The 14,669-nt window shown below is 39.2% G+C and overlaps 1 long non-coding RNA gene across 2 annotated transcripts; it reads right to left on the minus strand.

Annotated features, from left to right (window-relative positions):
- Positions 1-6,185: 6,185 nt before the first annotated feature.
- LOC131015659 (uncharacterized) lies at positions 6,186-8,401 on the minus strand. Of its 2 annotated transcripts, none has more exons than XR_009098639.1 (2): positions 8,110-8,401; positions 6,186-6,367 (listed from the first exon to the last, which is right to left on the minus strand). It is a non-coding gene; the product is annotated as an uncharacterized LOC131015659 (long non-coding RNA). The 2 variants fall into 2 exon arrangements; XR_009098640.1 differs by having other exon boundaries at positions 7,969-8,401.
- Between the last annotated feature and the right edge of the window lie 6,268 nt (positions 8,402-14,669).

Below are 14,669 nucleotides of genomic sequence, written 5' to 3' on the forward strand. Positions count from 1 at the left end.
AGACAGAGCCAAGAAAACTAATCCGGACTCTGATACCAATTGAAGGAATATTAAATTTAATTAATACTCGATTTGCCCGAGGATCGTTTCTTGGATTATCTTAATTCACCATGCATCGATTAAACCTAGCATGCTCTTATTAATTTAAATACTGCACCGAGGAGTTCAGAAATACCTGAAGAATTCCTAAGAATTCATCAATTCATCGTAGAACAGGTCAGCCAACTTCAATGCTCCGTTTGATACCTCAAACGACCTCCAATCGTATTTTTCCCAGAAATACGACTTCTTCGTCTTCGAAAGAGATTTCCGTGGCCGCCTGTTTCACTTCAATCGGAGTTCTGTAAACGAAGTTATGGCTTTTTTTCGGAGACTGCCAGAACTTAGTTTCCTGCGAATATCTGACTCCAGCTCAGATCTTCTGAACTGTATCCCGCTCAGTTCCCAACGTTGGATGGACAACGAACTATGAGAACTCCCAGAGAATTTGACCCCTATAGTTGGCGCCTCCTTATTGCTCTGCTCTCTAAAACCCTAATTTTGTGTGTCTTATTCTGAGAGCAAATATATGTATTTAAAGACAAAACACAGACCTAGGGCCTTAATAACTGTAGTAGGCGACTCCTACTAGGCTCAGGAGACTTTGGGCCAGTCCAGGGATCAGATAAAATGAATAAAGATGGGCCTCAAATGAATTAATTCTTATGATCAGCCCAGATCACAATTAATTGATAAATATTAATTCATTCCACTAGAGAATCAATATTGACTTACCCCTTTATTACCGATGATGAGTCGGGCTTGTATTTAGACTTATTAGACCTTCGTATTTAAAATATCCGACATCCATTAATTAATTGAAGCTCTGACAGCTTATATTAATTAATCTCTTTGTAATCATTAAGTAGTACCACTCAACCCTTATTATTGCGTCTGAACTTAATCAACCTGCAGGGTTTAACGCAATAAACATTTTGAGCTCCTTAAGGGGATGTCATTATCCTATACCGGATACGGGTACTAATACAGATAACCAAATATCATATATTAACCGCTATCACCCAAGATACAGTGTACTTAAGTTAATATATAACTCTCACCTATAGTAAATCAAAGTTGATACACAAATCAACATATATATTTGAAACCTTGTTAGTATTAAGATCTTATTAAGTCACCGAGATCTTGATCCTTCACTATGTCAGATAGAAGAATACATCTCACCGTGATCCTATCAATACGTTACGACGTACCAATATAGACAAGTAGTCAAGACAAACTCCTTCCATCTATACTGCAGCCTAAACCAACGACTCGTCCTAGAGTCATCTCGGCTGTGATCAGTTTATATCTCTTAAGGTTATTCCAATTATATGGTCTTCTGTGATCTACAACATACCATATAATCTACTTATCTAGAGACAAAGGACATACATATGCAATCATGAACACAATCAGATAGGAGATTAAATAGTGAACTTAGGAAACATTGTATACAAGCATAAAATATTCTTGCTTTCAGTATACAAATCTAACATTTTCAACCGCTGTGATAAAACTAGTTACAGGCTTACAACAATATACTGAATCTGTATTTTTTTTAAGGTTTAAGTATCAAATACGCCCCTAACATAGAGGCCCTTATCACGTCTTCTTCGCCAAGCTCGCCAGAAACTCGTCGGAAACACACCTGGCGGCGGATCTGCGACGGCCATGGTTTCCCAATCTTACGTATCGATTTCATGGATTCATAGCAATTGGCTGAGACAGAGGCTATCACTAACGCTGATGCCGCAAGAATCGGCCTTTGCAAGATTCTGGACAAGGAACCCATCATATTCTTACCAATTGTTCATGCCAATTTCGTAAATGCAAAGGGAAAGGAAAAAGAAGAACCCTGAACGTTTACAACCCTAAAGAAACAATCAATTGCGGGTAGCAATTGTGAAAATAATAGAACAAATTAAACACTACTACCTCCAATAAAACAGGAAACAACAACCTGCACAAAATCAAAAATCAAATGGAGTTCTAAATGCAGCAGGAAACAACAAATTAATGGCGAAATCTAAAAGAAGATGAATTATCTGATTTTGTTGGAGGGTTTTATATGGAATTGAAGGAATTTTTGAAAATGGGCTGTCAAATTGAATGGCAGCGCACGCAGCCGACCCCAAGGAGCTTCCCAATCTTATGTATCGATTTCATGGATTCCCTCTCATCTGCGGGGACTTGTCTCTTCCACTGTCGCACGTCTCCAAAATTGTTCGAATCAATTCCACATCGTGTGACCTCTCATAAACACGAAGCAGCAGCAGATTGCTCAACGTTGCCTTTCATCAAACTCGCCAATCGGCCATGGTCATTGTAGATCCGCCGCCGGGCGTGTTTTCGACGAGCTTGGCGAAGAAGAAGGCGTGGGTCCCACCACCAACGAAAAAAATAAAATAAACAAATAAAATAGTTAATGGTGGTAAATGGCCGTTAAGTCGGAGGGGCTAATTGCACGAATTAAGGACTTCGGAGGTTTAGTTGAACCGACCTCGACTATAGGGTGGATTTGATACTTAACCATTTTTTTTAATACAACCAAAAATCACATAATGGCACAAATTAATGAATAATATAATGTTATTAATTTAGTTAAATCTTTTAGATAAAGCTTATACCTAATGAAAATTATTGTAGCACACCTTCCTCGTAGAGCTGAGAGAAGTAAATATTACTCACTTCATTACATTAGTAATGTTCCGCTACTTTTGAGCATAAAGATTAAGAAGAGTATAGTTAATGTATGAAGTGAGGTAGGTCCACAATTAATAATAATTTTTTTAATAAAACACTATTGATAACATTTTACTTATATTAGAACAATATATTTTAAATGATTAATTTTTTTACTAAAAAAGTGTATGGAACATTACTAGTGGGACGACCCAATATAATAATTGACATATTACAAATGAGAGGGAGTGAATACATATAAAATAGAGTGTATTTTAAAAATAGCCTACTTGTTTTAGTAAATTTAAAAAATGCTCACTAAAATAAAAAATTAATAAAATGGCCACTGTTGCCAAAATTCCCTCCACTTTAATAATTAAAAAAATGTCCACTCACAATTCATACCTAAAACACACACACACACACACAATTCACAACTTTCTCTCAACTCTTAGACTTCACTCACACGATTTAACTCTCAGAAATTTCTCTCTCCACTATAAGTATCAGATTTCACTCACACGATTTTCACTCCACATTCAAATATTTACTGTTAGGTCCAGAGGGTCTCGAATAGGTGTATGGGAGGGGGGATACACCTATGGGCTATTTTTCTCAGTGAAAACAAAATTTTAAATTCAAACTGACTCAACTTGTTTGTTGAAAAGAGTTTTGACAAAACAGGTATAACGACTGATACTAAATACTCTTCAGTAAGGAGTTATCAGTAAAGTCAAAGACTTTAACTGATACACGTAAGGCTTCAGTCGAGTTTGATAAACAGAGATATGTTATGAATCTTACTGACTATCAGAGGATAGATCAGTTAGACTGATAACACACGCAGCGGAAAACTTTTGTTTTGAAATAGCCTGTGAAATTAATCACGTTGTCAATCAGTTAAGTTTCTCTTTGCAATTAATTAGTTTTCAGTTTAAGGAGATAAGAACACAAATAAGAATGTAAGTACTGAAAGCTGTAAATAACACAAAGATTTTTACGTGGTTTGGAAAACACTTCCTACATCCACAGTCGGTTGATCAGACCAACAACTTCACTGGGCAAGTGCTTACGGGTGCATTGCAAACCGATGCGTGTGCTTACGGGTGCACATCAAACCTGAACGTGTGTTTGCGGGTGCACACAAACCGAGACGACTGAAGATCCTATCTTCAGTACCAACGCACTTGGTTGGATTTCTCACTCCTAGCGCACACTGGGCACTAGGACCTCACGGATACAGAACACCGGTCTGAACTCCTTTTCGACACAAACACTCAATTCGGTTGGTTGAAGAGAGGTTTGAAACCTTGCCAACTAAACCACAAAGAACAAGTTCTTTGCAGTCAGTTTTACCTCGACTTTGGATATACAATATTTGCCTAAGGTCTAAGAGAATGTATGTAATCAACAGTGACTAATTTTTGACTTTGTGATTCTCTTCTTCGATTCAAACTTTGGGGAGGCTTGGTTTAGCTGGGTAACAAATTTGGCAGCGTTTCAGCTTATGTTGTTGAATCTGTGAAGATTGAAGTGATCCTAGAGCGCTATTTATTGGAGACGTCTTGAATAGATTCGTTGGCGGAGATGGTCTTCAAGATTTCTTCCGTTAGAGAGTAATTTGAACTTGGGCTGAGGCTTCAATCTTCGAGGTTTCTTGTTTGGTGAGAACAGCTACTTTGAAGAGCTGGAGATGCGACATCTCTGAAAAGGTAATCACCAAAAGGAATAGCCTCTGCAGAGAAAGGACGATCCTGAGATCTCTGCATTTAATGCGACTGTACTTCTGGAGTGCGTGGCTTCCTTTGAACGTTGGAGGTTCAGTCCGAGGAAGAATGTTTAACTGATACTTGACTTTAGTATCAGTCCGCTGAATCCACGTGGGACACATTAAGTAATCAGTTGAAATTGATCCTTCGACTGATAAGTCAAATATCAATATTTGACTTTGCCTTATTCGTTACTTCAGTCGGCATCTTTAGTCTTCAGTCTTCAGTCTTCAGTCTTCAGAACAGCACCTAAACTAGAGAAAGAACTCTAACACTTGAATTTGAACAGTTCTAGTCTATTACAATTGAAACCTATTGATTTTGGTATCATCAAAACTAGGATTATGATATTTCATTAAGTTCCCAACACTATGTACGCACATAATGATCTTAAAATTTAAATCGGACTGTATAATCGGGTTCATATTATTGTTGTGACTAAATTGCCCTTGATCTATATTTGGTGGTTCCTAAAGATAATATTTTTCCTTTTCTTTGCCCAAATAATTTTGGAAACAAATTATTAGTGATCTGTTTCTTGAAATATTGCCATTTAATTTGGAAATATAGATATGTATCAATTTTGTGGATTTTTTTCTTTCTTTTATTTAAAATATAATACCCCCCAGTCCACGAAATATTGTTCTAATTTGTGATTTTGATCCGTCCATAAAAAGTTATCCTAATCTATTTTTAGTAAATTTGTGGTTCTTTTCTCCACTCACTAATATGTAGGCCTCATTCTCCAACTCGGCTCTCACCCGAGAGACCCGGGTTCAAGTCCCGGCAACGGAATTATTTGTAAGCCTCATTCTCCACTTACTAACTTAATTAACCTTTTCCACTTTTCTACATACATGGGCCTTTTTCTCCACTAACTAAATAAACAATACAAATTTTCTTAAAATCCATGCCTCATTCCCTTATGACAATTTTTTGTGGACCGAGGGAGTATCTTATTAATTCCTATCTACATATAGATTAATAACAAAAAAATAAGTATGGCTACATGATTAAGAATAACGTTCACATTATTTTATTTTTTTTATTTTTTTAATATCTCTTTAAAAAATGTCACTATAATCACAATTTATGCATGAAAATTATAAATGATAATTGAGGTTATACATAAATTATATTTTTATTTATTTTAATTTCACTAATTTATAATAACAGTGTACTCCCTTTGTCCCACCGAAGATGAGGCGTTTCTTTTTGACACGGAATTTAAGGAGTTAGTGTTTAGAAGTTTAAGTATGTTTGGTGGACTTGTGATTAACCTATATAATTAATAATTATGAATTATTTTTAACTCAAGAATTTAAAAATTATCATCTGATTATTTTTAATTTTTTTATTTAAAGGAGTATTTTTTTATATCCTAAATAATCACTTTTTTTTTTCTGGTCATATAAATGAAACTGAAACAAACAGCCAGTCTTCGTCGGAGGGAGTGAAGACGGAGGACCAGAACAAGGGGGGCGACGTCGATCTAGGGTTTTGAGGCCCGTGGCCGCCACAGTTGTCACGACCGAACTTAATTAAGAATAATTAAGCTGGAAAATAACGACTAAAGGAGGGAGATTAGAAGCGGGGATAGAAAAGGGGTAACAATAGCGAAGGATCGTACTTAATAGTTGTAACGGAGGTAAGACTTATAAAATAACAAATGTTTAATTAAAATGACTCGAATAAGCTAGTAAGTTCGAATAGCTCCGACTTAGCCAAAATAACATAAGATTTCTGAGTACACAGCGGAATAAGGGTTCTGATTACATGTATGAAGACATGTACCCCCAAGAGTTCATTAATACATAAGACTAAGACAAAATAAATCCCGCTTGTCACTTCATCACCACCTACCGCTGCTTAACCTGCACATTTATAAATATATGCAGAGGCTGAGTATAAAAGTACTCAGTGGACACGTATGCCTAAGTATAAAAGGAAACATGCTTCGTAATATTTTAAATTGTCATGCCATAAAAAATAGTACAGCAAGGGAGTTTTCGTTAAAAGAAGCCCAAGCTTACTAAAGTCATTTGTGATTCTTAAAGTTCACCTGATCAGACTAAGTTCTCTTCTAATCTATCATATCCGTAACTGAGTGCCGGAAAGGAGGCCACCTCTCCTGGACACTTGATTGGCCAACACGCTAGATGACTCACGGTCACTGGTGTACACTAGCCCTGGTAGGATAGCTATCTAATGCTCAGGACTCGAATTCGATTTTAATAGGCAGATAGATATCATACTAAAATTGAAACATTTATGGCAAGAAAATAGTTGAAATAATTCTCAGTTCAAAGATTTTGTAACGAAATAACTTGATCAAATGTAACATTTAAATCATTTGATGTATATGAAAATAAATCTACTTGTCTTCAGTGTCAATGAAGTAGAGCTCGGCGTCATTCTAACGTCGGCTGTCACTCGTACCTTTAATGATTGGCGTCGTTGAGGTTGCCATGCGAAAAAATAAATTCTCGTTAGAAACCAATCCAACTCAATCTCCACACTATAACCTTATTACAAGCTTCAACCTTATCTTATAACTCTCTTACTATTTACCCAAGTGAACCTCTTACAAATGGGACATCTTACCCAACTATAAGACTCTCATTCCTATCGGTAAATAGCACTCAATAGTCCACATAAGTCATTCACACATTAATAAAACTCAGGAATGCACAAGTACAAAATCCAGAATAACCGCACTCATTGCCTCTGCACTGACTTAACTTTGGAGAATAAACTGTTTTCACTCAGAGCTCATCTGAGTTCAAAATTTATATCAATGAAAACCTCTCTGAGACTATTTTCATTTTAAAAAAAGTAGACTAAAAAACTCCCAGTGGATAAAATGATATGGCCATTTTCCCACCGTCTACCAGATTCGGCAGATTCGAGCAACTGGAAGTTTTGATTTTTGAAAAATAGCAAATATTGCCAAAATGGCCTGAAGTTTGGTGTGTAAATATGTGACACATGTGTCTTCCTACCATAAAACGTTTAGAAATATAGAGTGGCAGAAAGGTACAGAAAAAGAAGACTAAATGGTCTACCTTCCGAAAATTTTGGCAGAAATTGGCAGTAGGAGTTTGGTATTTTAAAAAGGTAGTAAATGAAGTCCAAATGACTTGAAATTTTACATGCATGTTCAGGACACTTCTATCTACCTACCATAAAAGTTTCAAGATTTGTGGGTAACAAAAGCCCCGTCGAATCAGTAGGTCAGTAGCTTATTTTAAAACTCTCAAATGGTTAAAAACCAAAACTTTCACTTTCAAAGCCTACTTCACATATGTCATATAGATCTATTATTTCACTCCAAACCACACACTTCCTCATACTAAAATTTCATTATTCATCACATATTATAACATGTAGCCAACATATAGGTGTTCAAGAGCTCATATTCAACTTATAAGCATCTAATCATATAGAGATATATAACTCATGGGTTGAAGAATACTTGCAAATTTTTTGTTTCCTCAAGGACCATGTTTTTTGAAAATTCCATGAACATGAGGGGAATGATTTTTCATGCTTCAAAACACACATGCATAACTCATATCATACTTATATACCCACAAAAGGAATATTAGCAGCTTACTCCAAGAAAACCAAGGAAAATGGAATAGATGATGCTTAGGATTTCTTGAAGCTTTTCCTACTTGATGCTTGAACTTGAAGTTTGGAAAGGCTTGAGGCACTTCTTTAGTTGGTGGGTGTGAAAAGGGAAAGTCTTGGAAGCATTGTCCTTTGTCAAAAATGGAGGAACAAGAAGAAAAAAGTGTGAGGGAGAGAATGGGGGAGGGGGCCGAAAGTTTGAGGGAGAAAGGGGAGGATTTCTTGGTTTTTGTGGTGAGCTCATATGCCTCAATATTCCCTCAATCTTTGAGGATCTTCACATGATTGGTGGGTGGGTGAGGCAAGAGAGAGAAGAAGAGAGAGAGGGAGGGTGGAAGGGGGGGGGAGTCATGTGGGGGAGAGAGAGAGGAAGTTTTGTCTTATTCTAAAATGAGGGGATTAAATCATATACTACCCCATTAAAATAACCCATAATTATACTATATGCATGCATCTCATGAAAATCAAATAAAACTATGAGGAAGTGAAGGTAGGAAAAAAAATTTCTTTCTCATTTATGATATTAATAATATCATAATAATAATGCATCAATAATCATGCGTGGATATTCTACTAAGTAAAATAATCACATTGACATTCGAAAATAGTGCGAAGTTGGGTTTCTAACGATTAGGGTTTGTAAGACCCGAGAAAATAAAATCGCTCCCAATTAAACTCTCCTTAAATCTTATCTCATCATACGCCCTGATGCATAAATACTCTACTAGTAAGAATAACCCCTTTATAAGATTGAATCAGGATTACTAGGCTCAAGAAAATATAGGGTGTTACATCCGCACCCCCTTAAAGAAAATTTAGTCCCGAAATTTGAAATATCACCTTCGGGAAACAACTCTGCGTATTTCTCCTTCATCTCATCATCTAATTCCCAAGTCACTTCTTCTTGATCCTGATGTCGCCATAAGACTTTTACTGATGTGATTGCCTTATTTCTGAGATGTTGTACTTTCTGATCCAAAATGGCTTCGGGTCTTTCTTCATAACTCGAGTCTGGACTAAAGATCATCTCTTCTTGGTGGATCACGTGCTTTGGATCATAAACATACATCCTGAATTGTGATACATGAAAAACATCGTGGACGTTCCTAAAACTTGGCGGCAACGCCAACTTATAGGGCACTAGACCGATCCTCTCTAGAATCTCATAAGGCCCTACAAATCGAGGTCTAAGTTTTCCCTTGACACCAAACCTAGTTATCCCTTTGGAGGGAGATACCTTTAGGAAGACGTTGTTTCATATTTCAAAATGTAACTCGATTCGACGTGCATTAGCGTAAGATTTCTGCCCATCTTGTGCCTCCTTTATTCGTCCTCGGATCTGGCGGACTATCTCAATCATCTCACTGACCGTGTCCGGTCCTAATTTTTTTCTCTCACCCACTTTATCCCAGTAAAGTGGTGATCTGCACTTCCTCCCATACAACGCCTCGTAAGGTGCCATATCAATTGTCGCCTGATAACTATTATTGTAGGCAAACTCGATCAACGGCAACACCGATTCCCAACTTCCGTCTCTGTCTAACATCACTATTCTTAACATGTCTTCGAGGATCTGAATTATCCTTTTGGATAACCCATCTGTCTGTGGGTGGAAGGCGGTGCTGAAATTTAGCCTCGTGCCCAACTCCTTCTGCAAACTCATCCAAAACCTAGATGTGAACTTCGAGTCTCGATCTGAAGTAATCAACACGGGCACGCCGTGCAAGCGAATAATCTCCCAGACATACAATTGAGCTAGCTTGTCTAATCCATATGTGATTGGTATTGGTATAAAATGGGAAAATTTCATGAGTCGGTCCACTATTACCCAAATGGCAGTGTTTCCTCTCTTTGTCTTGGGCGAACCAGTCACAAAATCCATTGCAATGTGCTCCCACTTCCATTTCGGGATTTCCAGTGGTTGTAGCTTTCCATATGGCCTTTGGTGTAAGGCCTTAACCGGTTGGCATGCTAGGCATCTCTCTACAAATGACGTTATGTCTCTCTTCATGCCATCCCACCAGAAATGCTTCTTTAGATCCTGATACATCTTAGTGCTTCCTGGGTGGGTAGTATAAGGAGTATCATGAGCTTCGCTCATGATTTTATCCTTAAGTTCTTCGTCGTGGGGGATGCATATCCTTCCCTCAAAGAAGATAGCATTATCCGATGCTTCTTAGTAATTCTTGAGGTCTCATTTTCTTATCGTTTCTTGAAGCTTCTCCATTTTCTCGTCCTTTCTTTGTACTTCTACAATCATCTTCCTCAAGCTAGGTATTGTTGCAACAACGCTTATCATTCCTGGCGGTTTGACCACTTCTATGCTCATCTTGTCGGATTCTTTTATGAGTTCATTCTCTCGAGTGATGAGAGATCCCAATTGAGATTGAGTCTTACGACTCAATGCATCAGCCACTACGTTGGCCTTGCCTGGGTGATAGTTAATACCGCAATCTTAATCTTTCACTAGTTTGAGCCATCTTCTTTATCTCATGTTAAGGTCCTTCTGCTCGAAAAAGTATTTCAGGCTTTTGTTGTCCGTGAATATCTCACACCTAACTCCATATAGGTGACGTCTCCAAATCTTCAGTGCGTGCACCACTGCAGCTAACTCTAGATCATGGTTCGGGTAGTTCAGTTCATGTGGTCTAAGCTATCGCGATGCCTATGCTATCACCCTTCCTTCTTGCATCAGTACGCAACCAAGTCCATTTTTGGACGCGTCTGTGTAGATCACATACTCCTTGTCGGCTATTGGAACGGTTAACACTGGTGCGGTAGTCAACTTTTCCTTGAGTTCATGGAAGCTCTTCTCGCACTACTCTATCCAATAAAACTTTATCCCTTTCCTGAGTAGTTGCGTCATTTCTATGAACCTCCGATAGTAACCTGCTAATCCTAAGAAACTTCTTATCTCATTAGGGTTAGTAGGCGATCTCCATTCGCGCACCGCTTACACTTTTTCAGGGTCCACTTTGATCCCTTCTGACGACACAATATGCCCCAAGAACGTGACTTTCTTGAGCCAAAATTCACACTTGCTGAACTTGGCATAAAGGCGCTCTCTTCTCAATGTATCTCGGAGGATCCTCAGATGTTCCTCATAGTCTTTCTCGTTCTTCGAGTATACCAAGACATCGTCTATGAATACTAAGACAAATTTGTCTAAGTACGGGTGGAACACTCGATTCATGAGGTCCATGAACACGGGCCGGTGCGTTGGTTAATTCGAATGGCACAACTACAAACTCGTAGTGGCCATATCTAGTTCGGAAGGTCGTCTTAAGTACGTCTTCTGGTTGAATCTTCAGCTGATGATATCTGGACCTGAAATCTATCTTTGAGAACACACTCACCCCCTTGAGCTGGTCAAAGAGGTCATCTATCCTTGGTAGAGGATATTTATTTTTGAGTGTTACTTTGTTCAATTCTCTATAGTCTATGCACATTCGCAATGTGCCATCCTTCTTTTTCACAAAAAGTACGAGCGCACCCCAAAGTGATACGCTCGGTCTAATAAGCCCCGTATCCAAAAGTTCTTGGAGTTGTATGTTGAGTTTCTCAAATTTCTTCGGAGCCATCCGGTACGGTGCTTTTGAAATGGAAGCCGCCCTGGGCTCCAAATCAATGGTAAAATCGATCTGCCTATCTGGTGATGGCCCTGGCAAAATCTCCAGAAACACATCTGGAAAGTCTCACACAATTGCCATGTCTTCTATGCTCTTTTCGGATCCTGGCTCTCCATGCAAACACACGAGGTAAGCTGGATATCCTTTCTTCATTAATTTCGTTGCTTGCAGGGCGGAGATGATCATCTTTCTTCTCCCCATGTTGATTCCATGGAAATATGTCGGTTCCCTTCCAGGAGGTCAAAATGAGATTCATCTTTCGTTGCAAAGGATGGTGGCGTAGTTCTCAGCTAGCCAGTCCATTCCTAGGATTATGTCCACGTCTCCCATCGGTATAACATATGAGTTGTTCACTACCATCTTGAGTGATCCTATGTTCAGTTCTACGTTCAAGCACACATGTTTTACTGTCGTCATCCCTCCTATTGGTGATGATATACTTGACTCAACTCAAAACACCTATTGAATTGACTCGCAATCGTGCGAGGTCATCCTAGTGCAGTAAGCTAACCCAAGTCGTCTCTCAAGGAAGATTTAACAGGGCTTTCAATTATATCACACACAGAAAATAGTAAAACCTAAACACTCTAATTGATTTGTTTGTTTGCGCTATTATCTTAATGCATCTAATTAAATAACTGAAAATAAATCTAATTCTAGCAATGACAAAATAGAAATAAACAGAACACTAGTACCGATGCAGAAAATAAATATGAACCCTAGACAATAATTAAAAGAGAATTAACTAACAACTACTGAAATAAAATACTAAAAATTGAACTAACGAATTGAAAATACCGAGCATTAAATCTACTGATTTAGAATGACATAAATAAATTAGTATATTGAAAAGTGCGACAAACTTCAATCAAAATCAAATAAAAGGAAATAATTAAATAGCAATAAATGTTTGAAAAGATGGAATCACAAGTCACTGCTTACAACTCCAAGGAATAGAAATCCAATGCTGAATTAAATTCTAACTAGAACAAAATACTTGAAAAACTCAAAGAACTCAAACCCTAGAAAAGTAATGTTTTTGGTGCCAGAACATGGGCGGAAGTGATAGGTCAAAAAGAATCCAGCTCTTTAAATAGTGACCTCTAAAATAAAAACCTGAGCGCGATAATTCAAGAAAGGAAGGCCCAGCGGGCGCTGGGCCTTGTGCTCGAGCGCGGAGCAGACCTCGACCGCTGGATAACAACACTCGGGCGATGGGGCTTGGAGCACCCCTCGACCATTGAGATGGATTCGCTCGCGGGAGGCAAAAGAAGCCCGGCCGCTGGGAATAAGAGTTCGACCGCGGGAGGCAAAGGAGGTGCCTCAGCCGCTGGCTTCTTGGAGCTCGGGCAAGGGATGGAAAAAAAGCCTCGACTACTGGCTTCTTGGCCTCGGTCGCGGGGTAGAAAGGAGGCCTCGGGCGATGGCTTCTTGGCATCGGTCGCGGAGTGGATAGGAGGCCTCGAGCGCTGGATTCGGCTTGGGTGATGGGGCTAAGAAGAGCCCTCGCGTGATGAGATTTGGCTCGGTCGATGGGGCTATGGGGGCCTCGATCACTGGAGCTTTAAGAAGCTCGACCGTTGGCTTAAAGCCTCGGCCGCTGCTTTCGTGCACGTGCCATTCTTCATCTTTATTGCTCCCATTTTCCTAAATATAAAAATATTCTCCATTTAAACTTTTCTGTAACAAGTAAAACACTCTTCATAAAAATCACCAACATCAATAACTAAGAGTTCAAATTATCATCAAATTATTATCAAATAAACCCCCAAAATATGAACAATTAAGCATAAATCAATACTCAACTCCTGATCAGCTCTTTCCGTTTTAAGTCTTAAGGTGCCAACACATGCGCTTGAAATGAAAGTATGTGAAGCGCCCGTATCAAATAGGAGTACAACAGGAGTATTGCGTAGCATGCCCATACCTGCTAGGTTTCCTTGGTTGTCCTCGGGCTGCTTCTGCCTCATAGCATAAGCTCTAGCATGATGAGGCCTTCCAAGTTGTTGTTGTTGTCGCTGTTGTTGCTGAAACGGTTCTTGAGGTTGTGGCTGATACTGTGACTGCTGATGCTGTTGTGGCTGCTGCCCTGGGTGTGGTTGGGGTAAAGCTTGGATCGCTCGCAGATGCGGAGCCTGAATAGGTGGGTTCAGTTTTGGACCCGTCCCGTGTTGCTTATTCGGGCACCAATTTGCATAGTGCCATTTCTGGTTGCAGATATAGCAGCTATCACTGCCAGCCTTATAGATTTCCACATGCCTTTTGTTACACTTGGGGCAAGGTGGAGTCCTTTGCTGGCTATTTCCCATCTGTTTCGGTGCGCTCTAGCCCCCGTAGCTCGGCGATTGGAAAGTCAGCCCCTGCCATGGCCTCTTCTCGGCTTGGCTCGGGTTACTGTTGTCCCATCTTCTCTTTCCCTTGAAATTTTGATCATGATTCTGATTACGTGGAGGTTTTGGCGTAGGTACAGTTGTTGGTCTTGCTCCCAGCATTGCTGCCTCAATGTCCAATGCTCAGCTGAGCGACTCAATATAGGTCAGTCCTCCATGTCTTGCCAAAGCCATCCTGATCTCGTGCCTCAGATCGGCACAGAACTTTTCAGCCATTTTCTCATCCGTGTCAACCTACCCTAGCGCATACCTAGACATATCGCAGAACATCCTGTCATATTGATTCAAACTTTGGAGAGGTTTGGTTTAGCTGAGTAACAAATTTGGCTGAGTTTCAGCTTATGTTGTTGAATCGGTGAAGATTGAAGTGATCCTCGAGCACTATTTATTGGAGACGTCTTGAATAGATCTGTTGGCGGAGATTGTCTTCAAGATTTCTTCCGTTAGAGAGTAATTTGAACTTGGGCAGGAGATGCGACATCTCTGAAAAGGTAATCACCAAAAGGAATGGCCTCTGTAGAGAA

The sequence above is a fragment of the Salvia miltiorrhiza genome, chromosome 3 (assembly GCF_028751815.1).
Source record: "Salvia miltiorrhiza cultivar Shanhuang (shh) chromosome 3, IMPLAD_Smil_shh, whole genome shotgun sequence".
Classification (NCBI taxonomy): Eukaryota; Viridiplantae; Streptophyta; class Magnoliopsida; order Lamiales; family Lamiaceae; genus Salvia; species Salvia miltiorrhiza.